Source organism: Canis lupus, chromosome 11 (genome assembly GCF_003254725.2).
Source record: "Canis lupus dingo isolate Sandy chromosome 11, ASM325472v2, whole genome shotgun sequence".
NCBI classification, from domain to species: Eukaryota; Metazoa; Chordata; class Mammalia; order Carnivora; family Canidae; genus Canis; species Canis lupus.
Genome location: NC_064253.1, coordinates 46,580,873 through 46,598,972, shown reverse-complemented (window position 1 = coordinate 46,598,972; position 18,100 = coordinate 46,580,873). Strand labels below are relative to the sequence as shown.

Sequence of the window (18,100 nt, the reverse complement as noted above, 5' to 3'; positions counted from 1 at the left end):
GGTCATAAGAACAGATACACAGTCCAATGAGTCATTGTAAGGATAAAATCAGATATTTGTTATGTAAGTCCCTATATAAAAATAAGTTTTCCTTAAAGAAAAAGACCATGACTTTTTTATTATTATTTATATTGACTAGAGCTGTGTCCTGCATAAGAGAGATGTTCAATAAACATTTGTTTTCTCAGCTGCTCTTTGATCCACATACCCACAGAGGCAGTCACACTGGTCACACCATTGCTCTGACTTTGAGGAATCTATGTTTGAGGCAATAAGTAGCAGGTTCTTCTTCATAGACATGCAAATAAATTAAATTACCTGGCAACAACAGAAAGCTCACTAATGATGACTTTATATGGGCATAGCATCAATATGAGATTGCAACTTGAAGCATTTAATTTTTGAGCTTGTTATCAAAAGAGGTGGTGATGCAAATATTGAGTAGTTAGATTTTATAACAATACTTCTCTGATAGTAAACAGCATGAATCAGATGCTTATTGTTTGTGAAATTTTCAAAATAGTATAGGTGAAAAGAAGGCATAAAATTAAATGCCATGGGATGGCAGATGCTATTCTTTAAGCAGAATGTTGGTCATATTGACTCTGTCTGTGTTGATACTGTGACTCTAAAGACTACATGGTAATTAGAGATGGAAATAGAGAGGGTACTTTTAACTTAAAGGTTCCAACTATCTGCTGGGGCTCCTGGGTTGCTCCTTTGGTTAAGCTTATGACTCTTGGTTTCAGATCAGGTCATAATCTCAGGGTCCTGGGATTGAATCCCCTCCGGGGCTCTGTACTCAACAGAGACTCCCTCTTCACCTTCCCCTGCTCTCACTCTCTTTCTCTTTCTCTCTCTCTCTCTCAAATAAACAAATAAGTAAATCTTTTATAAAAAATAAGTTCCAACTACCTGGAACACTTTAAAAATGCAGAAACCTGTTTATGTAATCTGCAATTTCCTTCTACTGAATTCTCTTAAATACCATTTTATAAAGCATTTCAAGTGAAAATAAAATAAGAATTTTTTAACATTACTTTCTTAAACTGAAAGAGCATAGAAAAAAATTTGTTTTATTTTTTTCTTTGTCTTCTTAGAGATGAAATGGCCATAGTTTTCTCTTGCCTTTCTAGGTACCAAGACCTGTGTCCCCACCAATAGAAACAATGTGAATTTTCTTTTTCATATTTCTGGCCAACATGCAAAGGGTTTTGCTGAAGTGACTCCAGGGACAAATCATGATCTTAAACTTTATGTAAGGTAATAAATTTGCATGCATTATCAGAAAAAAAAAGTACCTATCAATGGATATCATCCATATGCCACCAATCCTTGTTGGGATATGAGGATGAAATGCCTAGGAGTATATCTTGGTCTTATGGCAAGCTTTATAGATCCAATTTAATTGTTTTAGTCCAGAGAAATCTCAGTGCTGCTTCATCTTGAAAGAAAAAATATAATAAAAATTTAGAGTGCTTTCTTCTCATAAGATTTGATGATATGTCACAAATATGACCTGATTTTACTTCACAGGGTCATTGAGCTTTAAGTATCAAATACTTTATTCTCATATTACTGATGGGGAAAACTGTAAATTTCATAAACTTTCATAAGGGGACACAGTCAGTTGATAGAGAAACTCAAAACTGAACTCAGATAAGACCAGACATTCTAAAAAAAAAAAAAAAAAAAAAAAAAAAAGACCAGACATTCTGACTTTTCTTCTGTGGGTCTTTAAAATGCCTTAATATAGGGCACCTGAGTAGCTCAGTCCTGGGATTGAGCCCCACAGTGGACTCCCTGATCAGCAGGTGAATTTGATTCTCCCTCTTCCTTTGCCCCTCCCCCTCACTTTCTCCTGCTTTCTCTCTCTTAAATAAATAAATAAAATCTTCTAAAAATGCCTTAATATATATTTCAGTACTCAGCTTTTAAATACTTGGCACTATGGATCCTGTTGCTTTCTTTTGTAAACCAGAGAGAGAGAGAGAGAGAGAGAGAAACCTAGTTTCATAAGAAATTAAGTATAATTATTATATGCATGTTTCACCACTCTGCATTGTAAACTCCATTTACTTAGATTTTCAGTTATGAGAACTGAGTTACCTTAGTGACAAATGCCTCTCATTCCAAAGGGCTTTTAATGTGGGGGTGTGTGTAGGGGTGCAGCAGAAATACATCCAGTTGAACATAACTGGATGGTAGCTGCATCAATATCTCAATGATGATAATAACCTTTGAAATACATGAAAAATTATTCTAAATAAAGGAATCTCCATTAAATCAGTTTATTTATGTTAATGCATTAAATAATCACAAAATTGTGATTATATGGGAAAGAGAAAAATAATAATTTTGGTAGGCTTAACACTTAAAATATCATTTATCATGTGTTACACTTTGTGTGTATATATACTTAATTCTCATTCTCTTTAAGTAGGTTTGTCTTCATGAGCTTGACCAAATTCTACCTATACCAATATTTCTGATTCTTGACTCTGGAAAGAAGGCAAGTATAAGGAAAACACAAAGCTATATGACTTACAGTTGGTCTTGGAATTATTTTTCAGGAAGAGATTATGATTAGTTTCTTTAATCCAAGGGGCAATGGAAGGCCCTTTGGGAAAATTACTGGTTGGTTCAGAAAAACTCAAGAATAAGGATTGCTAATAAATTTCTATTAGTTTTGATATTTTAACAATATTTCCTTATTTTTATAATAATGTAGAAAATAGTTCTCACTGTATTTGATTCATTAAGACCTTGTTAAGCCATAAATGTCTATATATTTTAAATATTATTTCAAATACTTACCTTAATTCCAGATAAGTATTTATTGAGATAGTAAATACTCCAATTCTTTATGCATCAATTTTCTCCTTCTAAGATAAAAAAATGGGATCCAGATAAGATGTCCTGTTACCTGCAATCAAGTTTGTACTACAGGCAAGGAACTCCAGAAATACAAATATGGGTGTTACACAAGAATGAGACAGAGATAGCTGTCCCTTCTTCCATCCTGCATTCAATTTAGAAAGCTCAAAGACATGAGACAACATACAGTTACTAAGTTGAGGACATTAATGGGGCTCCTGGATGGCACAGCCGGTTGAGTGAATGACTCTTGGTTTTGGCTCAGGTCGTGATCTCAGGATCTGAAATTGAGCCCCAAATCTGGCTCCAAGCTTAGTATCAAGTCGACTTAAGACTCTCACTCCCTCTCCCTTTGTCCCCCCTGCACACACTTGTTCCCTCTCTCAGATAATCTTTTTTTTAAAAAAAAAGGATTCTCTTCCTGTCTCTCCACCTCTCCCCCTGCTCTTGCTGTATCGCATTCTCTCTCTAAAATAATAAAAAATGAATAAAAGTAAATAAATTGAGAACATTAATACCAGTTACTTGACTAATTCTAGGTATAACAAAGCTTTATGAATACTTACATTTTTTAAAAACATTTTTGAATAGGGACTTGAACTCATAACCCTGAGATCAAGACCTGAGTTGATATCAAGAGTTGCATGCTCAAGAGGAACTTCTCTTCCTTCCTTCCATCCTCCCTTTGCATGCATTCTCTTTCTCTCTCTCTAATTTTGGAAGGTATCTTTGGTAAAATACTTGTTTTTTTTTTTTTTTCCGGAAGTAAATATGTGTTTACCACAACTTAAGTATTCTCAAACGAAAATTCAATTATGTCACTGAAGATACAAATCAGCACTACTAAACATAAAGATCCTGAATTTCAAACCAATTTGAGGTGCTATAAAGTAGCTTCAAAAATAGTATACCAAATTCACAGAAGATATACATGATATTATCCTTCCCTACCATCATCACAGAATATGGAGTCATAGATGAGATACCAAGTTTTATGCATTAATATTTGTGACCTGAGGAAAATTGAATCTTTCTTATGATTTAATTTTGATCAGAGTTTTCCTGTCTGAACATAACTTCTCCCAAGGTTTTTATTTCATTCACCAGAAGGGCCCCGCTGCTTCTCCTATAGGAATAATTCTCTAAACCAACCAATAAACTGCTCAAAGTATGCTCTCAATTTCTAAGCTTTTAAAATAGAAACCAATTTATTTGGGGTACAGCAGTCAAACAAAGCAACATAGTCACCTCCTCATTATATTTTTCCAAGGTAGGATATTTTTACCCAACTGAACAGCATGGGACTAGGGGTTCTCTGAAGCAGAAAACAGCAAATGTGAAGACATATGCTCTTCGCCAGCACATCCCAGATTTCTGGACTTACAGAGTCAGTAATTGTTGTCTAGGTGAAGGCACAAAAAGCCCGACTTCCTCTTTTTTTTTTTTATTTATGATAGTCACAGAGAGAGAGAGAGAGAGAGAATGAGAGAGAGAGAGGTAGACACATAGGCAGGGGGAGAAGCAGGCTCCATGCACCGGGAGCCAGACGTGGGATTTGATCCCGGGTCTCCAGGATCGCGCCCTGGGCCAAAGGCAGGCGCTAAACCACTGCGCCACCCAGGGATCCCAAAGCCTGACTTCCTAACTCTTCTTTAGTCTGCAACAGCTCTGTCAGCTGATGTGACACATTAAATGTATACTTCTAAATATTAGAAATTGAGAAAGTTTAGCAACTGGTCAACTCCCAGCATGCTATGACGACATGAAGGAGATTAGCAATGACACTTGGGAGGTTCCTTTCTCATTCTTTTTTACAAATTATCTTTTGTAAACGGTTTCAATTAGAAGTAGTTTGATACCAAAGAAGCAGAACCACCATGAGTGATATGAAATAATTCCTATAAGATATTATAGGAATTAGATCTAACACAATCCATGGAAATGCTTGCCTCTGCATATGGTGGTACACATGAAGTGCCTTGTAAGTTATGAGGAATAGCAATCAGGAAGAGAAAATGAGCATGAGGCAGCAGCAAATAAGGGCAAAGTGGCAGCCACAGGGGCAAACAGAAACTACCTTCAATCTCAGTGACACAGGTAACCTGTATAAAAATAGGAAGCCTTACAATGAAGCTGCCCAGGTACATGGCCCAGAAAATAAAGATGCCAAAGGAGACCCAATGGAAGCAAAGTCCCACCTGAAAAAAGTGAGTCAGTACCTCAATGCCAATTCACCTGTGGCAGAGGTATCTGGTGTTCTACATCAACCTTCAGTATGTCATAAGTGAGGCTTCACTTCTACCTTTCAAACTCATACAAATTTTTCTTTTGGCCAACCCTAACCTGAGACAACACACAGATGGCCAACCCTAACCTGAGACAACACAGAGAAGGAGATTTGAGAATAACTTTTGACCTACCTGGCCTCCAGATAAAACAACTGGAGTTAATCTTATTAAATTGACATCCATGGATCCATATTTAATTCCAAGTAGAGGGGCACCTGGGTGGTTCAATCAGTTAAGCATCTGCCTTTGGTTCAGGCCATGGTCTCAGGGTCCTAGAATGGAGCCCCAAGTCAGGCTCCTTGCTGGGTGGGAAGTTGGCTTCTCCCTCTTCCCCTGACCCTCCCACTGCTCATGCTCTCTCTCTTGCCCTCTCTCTCTCTCTCTCTATCATAAATAAATAAACAAACAAATAAAATCTTTAAAGAATAATTCCAAGTAACGACATTAATAAAAACCATAACTTCTGTCCAGCTTGATCCAAACATCCTTATACAATTAAAGATGTCACTCCCCATGGCGAGAAATTAAATTCCCTATGTCATTATAGCAAATTCTGGGGGCTGTTCATTTCTCTTCTAGCAAAGTCACACACACCCTTTTCTTGGTGAATCTCCTTTCCAATCAGTGCTTAATTCTAATACAAGAGTAGCCAGGAAGCTGTAAATTGAATTTGTTTGAATCAAATCCATGTACTCACAGACTTTGAATTTGGTTTTCATTTTATTTCAAATTTTGGTCCTGTAGCTACAAGAGATAAAATGTTTGTTTTTGTTTTTTGTTTTGTTTTGTTTTTCCTTGAGGACAGTCTTAGGAGGTTTCTACTCCTTTACCTGGACTTTGTTCTGGGAATCAAAAGCACAGAAATGACCCTTTCCCCAGAGTGCTCCAGCATATTTAGAAGTAACCAACCAATGCCATTATTCTATTTTTTACCTGTGGCAACAAATATTTGGTCACCCAAAGACTTTTTATATACACTTGATTAAAGGTATCTACAGGTTATAATTTAAGTAATTTTTGTCATGTATGTCATAAATTCTTAGTGTCCCCTTTTTTAGTGTCAACAGGGACACTAATGCTTTTAATCTAATCAGAAAATTCCATTCCATATAACCTAGAAGTAATACACATAACCTACCCCAAAAGTTACTTTCCCCTGGAACCACTTTGCTTACCAATTTCAGCTGAACTTTGATCAAGGAAGCACAATCATTAGAATAGTATGGAATAAACCATTTATTGTAGGGATTAGATTTTACATAGTGCAAACTGGTGAAGAATTCTACAGAATGCTTTTCTTTCTGTGCCTCATTGTGGCCCTAAAATCACTAAATATCTGCAGGGCCAAATGTCAGGAAGCTAATCTAGACAGAAGGCAGGAAGAAGAGTAAGGACAGAGTAGAACCCATGAAGACAAACCAACACCTGTGTCTGTCTCTCATCAGCTCCGACCTCCATAACACAGGTGATCTGTGAAAGAAGGTCTTTGCCACAGAACTGCATTCAAGCCTGGTCAGGATTCAGGAAACCTACAGGAAGGAATCCAGGCAGGAACTGAATTGTACTCTCCTTCCTTTCTTCCCTTCAATTCCTGTTGTTTTTCTCTAGAGAATTGCTCTCAGAGGATGATGGCATAAATAGTGAAGAGTCTAAGCTCTTAAACCATCTTATTTTCACTGAAGTTTTCTGTCTTTGTTTCAGATCCAAAATCAAATATCCTATCTGCCTTTTCTAACATTTGCTAAGAAAACAGAACCTTGCATTGGTTTGTACGGTTATGATTTTGAGATTCTAGTATTTACATGCTGAAATGCCAAAGGAATATAAACTAGAACATGCTTGTGGAAAAATGCTGCCCATTTCTTCCAGTGTAAAAAAGAATAATCTTATCTTTTTCACTAGTTATAGAGCACAGGTATTAGCTTGAAATAATAAGGGGCTTCTAAGATGTATAAATAAACTAGCAAAGCTTATCTTCATAGGATTTTAAATAATTTGATGGTCTGTAAGTGTCCTGAAAATAAGGAGTTTAAAAATTCTACACATAAAATTCATTGCAAGGGGTCTGGGCACCAGCTGAATGCTAGACTTATTGAATGGAATTATAGGTGTGATACAAGATATAATAAATTACTATGATTAAAGTCATATTTGAAACATCTACCTACTAAAAGGGAAAAAATGAAGCAAGAAATTAGCCAGCTAGAACTAATTAATAAATCAAACAACACAAGTATTAATTTAGCACTGAAATTATTAATATATGGCATTGTGTGAGAATTTTAAAAAGTGCTGGATATAGTTCCTGCCTTCAAGTTGGCTCCAATTCATATAGGAAGTAATAAACTGAATGTAGCAATGAAATATACTTTACAATGTACTTCTTCAAGATCTCACTTTGTCTGCTAGCTGGATGATTCCCTCGTCTGCTTTGGAGCTGATGTAATTTTCACTGAAGAGAAGACATCTCTTTTATGCTATGTCAGAACAGAGTCTCAGTTTTGTTTGCTTTTCAAAATAAAAAAGTGAGAAATCAACTTTGTGAAAAAAACATATACTTGAGCTTGTACTTAAATTTGTTTTTCTTTTTCCTTAAAGAGATAGAAGGACCTCAAGATAAAAAGAAGTGGTTTCTATATAAATAGTTGTGTCTCAAAGCAACACATCAAGACTTGGCCTCTTCGATCTCAGTGCTAACAAAGTGACACCACTGGCCTTTGGTGATTTGTGGCAGTCACTGCATTTCAACTGTCTGAAACCAACACTACCTTCCAGCATCCTCCTCTTAAACAAGAAAAGCCATTTATCAGCTCTGCCTGATGAGGCCTGAGATGATGCAAAGCTTCAGCTGGCTTGTAAACCTTGTGGTGCTTGGACCAAGTTCAGCACTTCTACTCAGCAAATTTTCAGCACAGGTTAGTGTTAGATGCACACTCTCATTCTTTGGACAGTTCAGATAATAATTTTTGGTGTGTTTATGTACACTTGAACATAAGGTGTACATCAGGTTTATGTACACCTGAACCAAATGAATGTTGAAAGCAAATTACTAGTGTAACAATTTATGTGTGGCCCATGAATTTCCTAAGCATTGTACAATATGGCAGCAGTGGGAAACTGAGAAAGAAAAATGCATTGTGTTAAAATATAAAGGACGGTGTCAGAGATAAGAGACCCAAAGGCTCATATAAGAGTTAAAACGTTGTTTTTGTGTGTGCTTGGAGAATAGCAGGTAGTATCCTTCAGGCTTTTACTATTTGTACTGGTTGAAGTTGATTTATATTTATATATTACTTCAGTGTGGTTATTTCTGTTTTAAGCAGAGAAGTGGAAAAACTCCTGATAGAATCAAAGAAATCAATTTAGTAAGTTTTTTAGATTATATACTATTTTTCCAACACTGTGAGAGATTTTAAAAAGAATATAATCACGGTGTACATGTAAAATCCTCCTGGATTTTAAAAAGCCTACAAACTTGGTAGACATTCAAGGTTAATAAGCATCAAAATGCAGAGTTAAAAAAAATAAAAGACCAAAATACGTGGTTCTGAGAAGATACATGCTTTTCTCAGGGAAGGTTTCCATTAGGAAATGGGCCTTGAAATATATACTGACTTAGCAGCTATAAGGTCACATTGAGGATATTAATTGCCTGTTGGAGTTGCCATGCCACAGGTATCAAGAGTGAGCAGCAGATGAAGAAGAAATCAAGAGAAAGCCCCAGCAACAGGACAGAGCATGAGGTCAAGGCATAGGTCTCTTTCATGGGTATGGCTTTTTTTTTTTTTTTTTTTTTTTCCATAACAACCCACAACTTTGGGTCCTGCACTGGATTTGTGTCCTCTTAGGTCACCAGTCTTCTCCCTTCAGACATGTGACCAATCCCTGGAATGTCTTCCATCAGTGAACTTCCTCAAAAGGCTACCTCCAGATAGCTGGGAACCACTATTGCCTGTTTTCAATCCGTTTTCTCTGTATTTTCCTCAAAAGCTCTAAATAGAGAATTCTCAGCACCCATGCACTCAGATGGTGCCTAATAAATATTTACTGAATAAGGTGTTTAAAGGAGTGACGAGTCTCTATCATTCTAATGGAGTTTTTATTCTATAATCTTCCCTTGGGGGTCAGTCCACCATGCTCTGGGCTTTAAAATGTCGCTTTGAATCAGGGATTGGGATGCTGGCTGGAAAGGAAGAGGAAATGAATTAATTAGTGGGCACCAAAGTTAGAGTCTTTGATGCCTGAAGGACCCTCTTAGAACCCTGAATCTTGAATTGTGACAAAACCTTTCTATCCACGCAAAACCCCATTTGGCAAAATATATGGTTGTACTAGACACTGTTGGTGCCCAGTTAGATGGTTTTCGCTACACTGATGTGTCCATCTCTAGTTGCTAAAATTGTCAGCTGCCAAATATCCACAGACGCACACTTCCCTTGAGAATGGTCCATGCATCCTAGCCGCCTCTCAGAGAGAGGCCTGGGAAGCTAGGTCTTCCTCCCAAAGAAAGGTCTGCAACCAGTACTAACTTGCAAGGAGTGCAAACACTGCCCCTATTTTGCCTGAAAGAGGAACTAGTCTGCAGTGCCTTTCAGGCTCCAGAGTTCTCTGACAGACAGATGTTAGGCTTCAGTTGGACCAGTGATTGTCACATTGTAGTGTGTAACAGAATCCCCTGCCCCGGGCTTGTGAAAACACCGATTACTGGATCCCACACCCAGAGTTTCCGATTCGGTAGATCTGGGCCTGACAATCCGCATTTTAGCAGGTTCTCACATAATACTGATACCGTCAATCTGGGAACCACATCTTGAAAACTGCTGAGCTGGACCCATAGCTTTATCTAGTTCCTCCCCTTGTCTTTACCTGCTTCACTTCCTCTCGCTTTCTCCCCAGAGCACTTTCTCAATGATTCATTAGCATAAGAATCCCTCACTCAGTTTCTACTTTTAAGGAACCTGACCTAATAAATAATCTAGGCTGTAGTAGACCTATGAGACTTTAAAACAATATCTTTTTGCATATGTATGTATATATACGAGATGAAAAGGTTTGGGAAATGGAAAAAATGTGCCACCTAAATTTATGGAGGGTTCATGGGCTCTTTGTACACGTGAAGTCACATTAACAGTCATAGCCAATGTTTCTTTAGCTTAACAGTTCTTCCTGGAATTACTTCTGTGACTCTTGCTCAGCGGGCATCAGCACCAGTGCACTGAAGCATCCGTAGTTGCTAAGGGACGTGAAGCTTAAAGAGAAGTATGGGAAGGAGAGATAGGAGTGAAATCCTCTCTCCCATTTGTGTTAACCCTGTTAGAAGGATCACAAAGCACTGTGAGAGGTGACTCCACATTTCACAGAGCTTATTGAAACTGTTCTTGCAGAAATGAATGTCAGCCCTCTTTTCCTCAAACCTGGAGCTCAATCAGTGCAAGAACATAGAAAAGTCACGGTACTGTTCTCAAACTCAGCCTTCCTTCCTGGGTCATGCTTATTTGACTCTCTCTTTTTAATCCCAGGCTGCGTTTTCACAGGAGTCCTCATTGCTCATGTGAACATATTTCGTAAGGATTCACCCTTATGATTTCTCTAAGTCTCCCTGAGATTCAGACTCGGAACCACTATATAAACTTGGTTTGTTCCAGAAACTGGACTTTATAGCTTCTTCTCTGTAAAGTGTTGCCTTATGAGGATTCTCCTGATTTAAAAAAAATCTAGATAGAAGATAAAGAGAGGGTAAAACTTGTTATGTATATATGTGTGCATGTATATGTGTGTGTGTATATATATACCCAGAATACCATGTATGTGTGTGTGTGTGTGTATCCAGAATACCAGAACCCTTTTCCATTATTTTTTTGGTTGTCAGTACCATGTTTAGTAAGTGAAACATGAATTTTAAAACCCCAAAAGGCAGCTCACTATTTCTTATATGATGACTACATAAGGCTCTGTGTCCACTTCAAGATCCAGTGGCTAATAGCAAATCTCCCACTCCTCATATGGCAAGAACTCTTAGAAATTACTGCCTTATATTAAAGAGAGGCACAAAGCAGCAGAAATGTAATTTGGGCTCAAATGGAGTATGGAGTATGGAGGAACTCTTAATATCAAAAAAAAAAAAAAAAAGAAAAGAAAAAAAGAAAAAGAAAAGAAAAGAAAAGAAAAAAAAGGTAAATCCCTGCAACATTAGTGTGTTTTTGTTCGGTTGTTCAGTTGTTTTTTTTGTTTTTGTTTTTAACTTTTTGCGACTTACTATAAACTTTCCTCTGGACAAACATTTAGGAGCCAGCATAACATCAATTAATTTCCAAATTAATTAATATATATTTGGTTGCACAACTCTCAAAGCTGAAAACCACTTCTCCTGGGGGGAAAGCACATGTTCTCATGCCATTCTAAGAGATCCACTGAAATCACTAAAATATACTTGTTACCAGAGAAAAGGGGCCTTGGTATAACTCAGAATTTGATTACATATAATTTTGTTTCCAACATTCTTAAACCTGAGCCAGGATTGGAAGACCTAACCATTCTGTGACATTTGAAAGCTCTAATCAGGTGACAAAGAGACTCACCCTTCTGAACAACTTGCTATATAAATGAGAATAATTTCACTACTTGTGACATTTAGCAAGTTTTTGTGTCTTAACCACCAGCAGTTTTCTTGCCCTTATTTAAAAGTAATTTGTGGTTATATACTCCATTTATATAGTGAATATGATACCCCATAATAGTTGAATATTCCTTCACATAGATTATAAAGATCCATAATTTAGGGTTTGGAGGAGTGATGTTAGGTTGTCATGGAGTAATTTATAAAGTAAAAGTAAATATTTAATGAAATATTATATTGACAAATAAGTCTTTTTCCATGTTTCAGAGAGTTTGTGAAAACCTCAGTGTCTCCCAACAAAGTACATGAACACAAGAATGTGACTTTGAATCTTCACCCTCTCCAACTCTTTAGGTGTTAAGTCTAAGTCTAAACCATGCTGGAGTTGTTACCTTGTTTATTTTGTCTTTCAGAGGCTGGTTTAAAGGAGCCAGTCTTTATTTAATTGAAATAAATTCTAAATTTAGTTTCTGTATAAACTTCTAACAGATTATGATGTGCTACTCCCTAGGATCTACTCAAGAAGAAACAGGATTAAATTATGAAAAGTATGAGGAAATAATTTAAAATGTCAACTTAGTTCTAGTTGCTTTGGGAAGTATTTTGATGTTTCAGCTTACTGGTTCAGTGAAAATATATTTGATGTTCATCATTACTGTTCATAAGCACAGTGCAGGGAAACATGAATTGTCCCTTTTATAGAATGGGATCAAGGAATAAGATCTCTGGGCTGGGCAGGTGGTATCGAGACATTATTATTTCATGGCATGCAATAAGCCTAGTCTGAATTTCACCAAATGTGGCAAAATCTACTCCCTAAATTTGGAAACTAGCTTAATTTGCTTAATTTCATTTCAGATGTGTTGTTATATAAGGTAATGTGACAAAGACCTTTTTTTTTTTTTTTTTTGACAAAGACTTTTTATTACTTCTCTTCTCCAATGAATTTATAAATAAGTGGATTTAGGAAATCTCCCAAGTCCATGAAAGACCCTTCAAATAGTTTACTCCTAGAATTTGCAAGTATAATAAGCAGAGTTCTCACCACAAAACTTGAAAGCGCAATCGTTTTTTAGATAGGATTCTATACAAATTAGTGAACAATTGTTTGTATCAAAGAAAATGGGAGTCAAACCAAACATTGACTTGCTGCTACTAGTTGGTCACATTGTTATTCTTTAAATAAGCCCAACTGTGATGATACTCCTTTATGTAGTGGATCCAGATTATTTAGAGGGACTTCACTAGTATCATACTGAACATGACTTAGGGGCACCTGGGTGGCTCGGTGGTTGAGTGTCTGCCTTTGGCTCAGGGCGTGATCCAGAGGTCCTGGGATTGAGTCCCACATCAGGTTCCCTGTGAGGAGCCTGCTTCTCCCTCTGCCTATGTCTCTGCCTCTCTCTCTGTGTCTCTCATGAATAAATAAATAAAACCCGTTTAAAAAAATGAAATAATAACAATCAATGCTATTCAATAATGCCTATCTTTTAGACTCATAGTTAATGAAATGGAACATAATGAGCTTGTCAAAAAAAAGAAAGCACTTCCTTTTTTAAAATAGTCTAAAACTCTAAACTACTATTTAGAATGTTAATTTTCAAGCCATATGTAATGCCCAAAATAACTAATTGTGAATCTGATGACTTTATAATGTAGCTCATAACTTTGTTATTTTAGGAGATATTTAAATATTTTAAAGATAACAAATGTATCATCCTTCTGAAAAGACTGTAATTTTATAAATAGAAGTATATATTTCATTTAATTCTAAAGACAGGCTATGATTGATAAAAACAAATATCAATGACACATATTATTTCCTATCATTGTACTACTTATTTCCTTAGAGATTATAAAACTGAATAGTTAAAGATGAAAAATAAATCATACAATTATTTCAAGGATAGTGATTCTATTTCTTTCTGAGAAACATGTAAAATATTTCCATACCTCTGCAAAATGTTAAAAAATCATGTATTAAATATTGATCATGCATCAAGGACTGATACAGGGATAAAATTCATGGTCTTTACTTTCAGGGAGTTTTCAGTTTAGTAAAAAAGGAATAAAATAGACTTAAAATGGAAAAAGCTAATGAATAAAAGAGAGTAATACAATGACATACAGAAGCAAAAACCATTAGAGATTTTCTGGTAAATTTAAAGAATGCTTTACAAAGGAAGTGAATGGTATTTGTGCTTAGAAAGGCAGTATGCTTTATAAACTTGGATTATGGTTCTTGGCCACTGAGGTTAGAGTTACAGCTTTGCTACTTATAAGCTGTGTGATGAGCCAAATAACAAGTAACAATCTTTCTGTCACTCAGGAACTGAGATGAGAGTAATAGCACCTTTTTCAGGGTTTTGTGGGATTTAATGCATCTAAACACATAAAATACTTAGGAGTGTGATTGACACATAATATTGTTTAAGTAATTAATAATATTTGAAGGATGAGGAAGTTTGTTGTGGGGATAAACATGGGGAGAATACCCCCAAACAAAATCAGCAGTACCGACAAAGGTAAGGAGTTAAGACGTTTCCTAATCCATGAAGGATCCTTCATCCATAGAGTAGTTTGAGGATTTTATCCTAAGGGTATATGTGTCCAGGAATCACTGAACAATTTTCTGGCATGTTAAGAAGCTTTTCTTGGGACCACTTTGAAGTGAAAATTGGGGGATGTTGAGATTTTAGTTGGAGAGACCAGTTTGTAAACTGTTGTGATAGATAGCACAGAGGTGCTATCTCTGTAAGGGGGTAATGATGAAAAATTAAAGGTAAAAGGGAGATTTTGTAGGCAGAATAAAGTAAACATGATGACTCTTCAGAACTAGGAGTAAAGGAAAAAATAAGAATATAGGAAATATTTATTTCCTGTCTATTTTTATTTTAAAGGCATAAGTAGAAAACTAGGATGAAATTTTAATTACCAATAAAACAATGAGAAAGGATGGAACTGTGACTCATAAAGCTTTAAAAAAATATTTGAAAGAAAGCACATTAGCTTGCCCAGGCTGCTGTAACAAAATACCACAGCTGAATGGTTTAACACAGAAACTTATTTACTTACAGTTTTGGAAGCTGAAAGTCCAAGATCAAAGTTCTGGACAATTTGGTTTCTGTTGAGAACACTTCTCCTGGCTTGCAGATGGCTGGCTGCCTTCTCAGTGTGTCCTCACTTTGCAGAGAGAGGGGGGGAGTTCTGATGTCTCTAATTGTAAGGGCATGAGCCCTTTCAGATTGTAGCCCTACTTTATGACCTCATCTAACCTTTACCACCTCCTCACAGGCCCTTTCCCCAAAAACAATGATATTGGAAGTTAGCATTGGAAGTTAGAACTTCAACATAAAAATTTTGTGGAGACCAGTTCAATCTAGCAGAAGGGCTGACTGAATTACCTTTTTAAACTTAAAGTTTCTTTTTTTAGTAGTTATTGTTTAGAAAAGAGAGTATACTGGATGGAAACTTCATCCTGGAATAAAATTTGAATTATGTAACTTAATATTTTGTACATATAGTTTATTCACTTACATGAGTTCAATCATGTAAATTGAAAAATTGTACAACTTAATCATTTTGTACAATTGGGACATTGAAAAGAATGAGAGTTTAAAATGTTTCTTTGTAAATTCAAAAACTTTTAAGCTAGATGAAGAGAAAGAATTTGTGAGTAAAATGTTTCTTTGTAAATTCGAAAACTTTTAAGCTAGACGCAGAGAAAGAATTTGTGAGTAAATGCCATAATTGATAAATTTAAGGCATTTTGAATTGGAAAGGACGATTGGATGCATCAATTTAAATTAATACTGTCTGCCACTTTACAAAAGGAGGAAGGGAAGCACAGAGACATTAGATCATGATCTAATCACATAGTCAATGGTAGCATTAGAACCAGCCCTAAAACCAGAATTCCTTTTCTCCTAGTCAAGTGTTCTGGCCAGCACATGTCATGAAGCTCTAGCTAAATTATGGGTATTTTGATATGAAATCTCTATTTCTTGCTAATCGAGCATTGCAAATACTACCCAAAATATTTATTTTAAATGCTCTTTCAACCACATTTCATCTGCTGTTTGAATGTTTTGAAAACAAATAAAATCATTATGATGTTGATTTAATTACTTCTTTTAATGTCATTATCAGGGGATTCTACATTTCTATTATAAAGGGAGATATTAGGTTTTCTCCACTGATAAAATTGATATTAATATGGATCATATTTATAGACTTTGGGAAATAACAAAATATGCTGCTTCTTGTTTTCATCTATCATGGAACTAAAATCAAGCTTATGCTTTATGTAGTTCCTACAGTTGCTGACACAACCCATTGGGAGTTAGTGTTCCCAATAAAGAGTCCACAGAGGTAGTCCTCTGTCATTCATGGCCTTCTTTCTTGAGCAATCCTGCAGCTAGAATTAGTCAACTCTTCCCCCACCCCCCCTTTGGAGACAGGAAAGATGAAAAGGCATTTATGTTTTGAACTCAGAACCATTTTAACCTGGCAACGTTGAATTTTTCATTTTCCCTGTCAAATATAAATGAAAAAAAAGATGAAATTCATAATTTATATCGAATATTATACAAGCTTATGGAAATGAAAGCAGGGCATAAGCACTTCTATTAAATATATATTTTAAATTGCTTAAACTTACCAGATGTCAGAACAAATGTCAGAGGCCCATCAGAAGCCAGGGACTCTCACTGGCTTTGAAGAGTTGATTGTTTATCATCTCCTCTCAACACCTCTGTTCCCAATTGCACTTTTGCTGATGTCACAGTGGCACCTTGAGATTGGCCATAGCGGGAGTACTTAGGCCATGGACATTGAAAAATGCTACAAATCAGGATTGTACTATTATTATTATTTACTGTTATTGTTGTTATTATTATTTCACTTTTTTAGAGAGCTGGTTTATCAGCACATCACTGCCCCTAATCCATAGTACCCGGTACAATACTGCACAAACTCTTTCTCAGCTTGACAATGAGCTCAGAATTCTGTTACTTAACGTATGTATTAAATAAATAAAAGAGAGATGTTTCATCAATTTCTAATGCTATGATAGAAACCAGGGTTGTGGAGACTTCACTCTGAGACTTAGCAAACAGTACCAAAATTCTTATCTTATTCTACCTTCTGTAGTCATCCACTTTATTGGAATAAAAGAGCGACTAAGGAGGATAGAAGAACATTTGAATTTTACTTTTGCTTTATTTAAAGAAGAAATTTTTAAGGAGGATTTATTTATACCTATTATGTCCATAATAAGAATAATACCCAATATTTGTAGGCAGCTTTGTTCTCTACAATAGCTAAGATAAACTTTCCCTGCTCCCAGAGCAGCCTTGTTAGGCAGATATTACTGTTCCTATTTCATATATGAATATATAGAGACTTATAAAATGATATACAACATCAAATTCAGAATTTTGTTTTAAGATTTGTTTGTTTATTTGAAAGGGTGGGGCAGAGGGAGATAGAGAGAGAGAGAGAGAGAATCCTCAGGCAGACTCCCCACCCTGAGCAGAGAATCTTACTTGGGCTCCGTCCCAGGACTCTGAGATCATGACCCAATCCGAAATCAAGAGCTGGATGCTCAACAGACTGAGCCATCCAGGGGCCCCAACAAATTTAGAATTTCTATCTCTATCTCCAGTGTTTTTTCCACTATCCCAATCATTAATTACATACATTATGTAAATTATGTTATTCTGGGTATACAGAGAGATAGTCAAATTCTTACGAGTAACTGACACTCTCTTTCCCATTGAACAATATTGTGACAGAGTAAAACAAAATACAGAAAATAAGCAGACTTTCCCCAAGAGTCCACATCAGAGTAAAATTTGCTGTTCCTAAAATTTCATAAAGTATTGGCATATTCAGACCATAGCCAAAATGTGTGTGCTTATGTGTGCGCGAACATGTGTTTGTGTCTGTGTAGGGGCTGGCATATAGGCATTACTTGGACATGTTAGAAATAGGACTTATAGTTTCTTCTTCATTTCTACATTGATGAAATATTTCAGATTTTTAATCTGTTTTGAGACAAATTTCAAAACTCAACTGTGTTCTGCCATGAAGGACACATCCCTCTTATACTCCTTCTTGACTCTCTTGTATGTTATTTTACAGACTAGCCTATTATGATCAAAGGTTTGCATTCCTTGAGAATTCACCCAAAAAGAAATAGCAGAAGAAAGAAGAAAGAAAGAAAGAAAGAAAGAAAGAAAGAAAGAAAGAAAGAAAGAAAGAAAGAAAAAGAAAGAAAGAAAGAAAGAAAGAAAATCAAATAAAGTTATCAAAATTT

General features: G+C 36.0%; 1 long non-coding RNA gene across 2 annotated transcripts in view; it reads right to left on the bottom strand.

The window, feature by feature from the left end:
* The window catches only part of LOC112650159 (uncharacterized), a 35,239-nt gene extending 18,704 nt beyond the window's left edge, over window positions 1-16,535 (bottom strand). The window contains exons 1-4 of one of the 2 annotated variants that reach the window (XR_007414053.1): window positions 16,442-16,535; window positions 14,857-14,964; window positions 2,818-2,885; window positions 1,302-1,444 (exon numbers count right to left, since the gene is read on the bottom strand). This is a non-coding gene — a long non-coding RNA (uncharacterized LOC112650159). The remainder of the gene's footprint in view (window positions 1-1,301; window positions 1,445-2,817; window positions 2,886-14,856; window positions 14,965-16,441) is intronic. The other variant, XR_007414054.1, reaches the window with a different exon arrangement.
* Window positions 16,536-18,100: the final 1,565 nt, after the last annotated feature.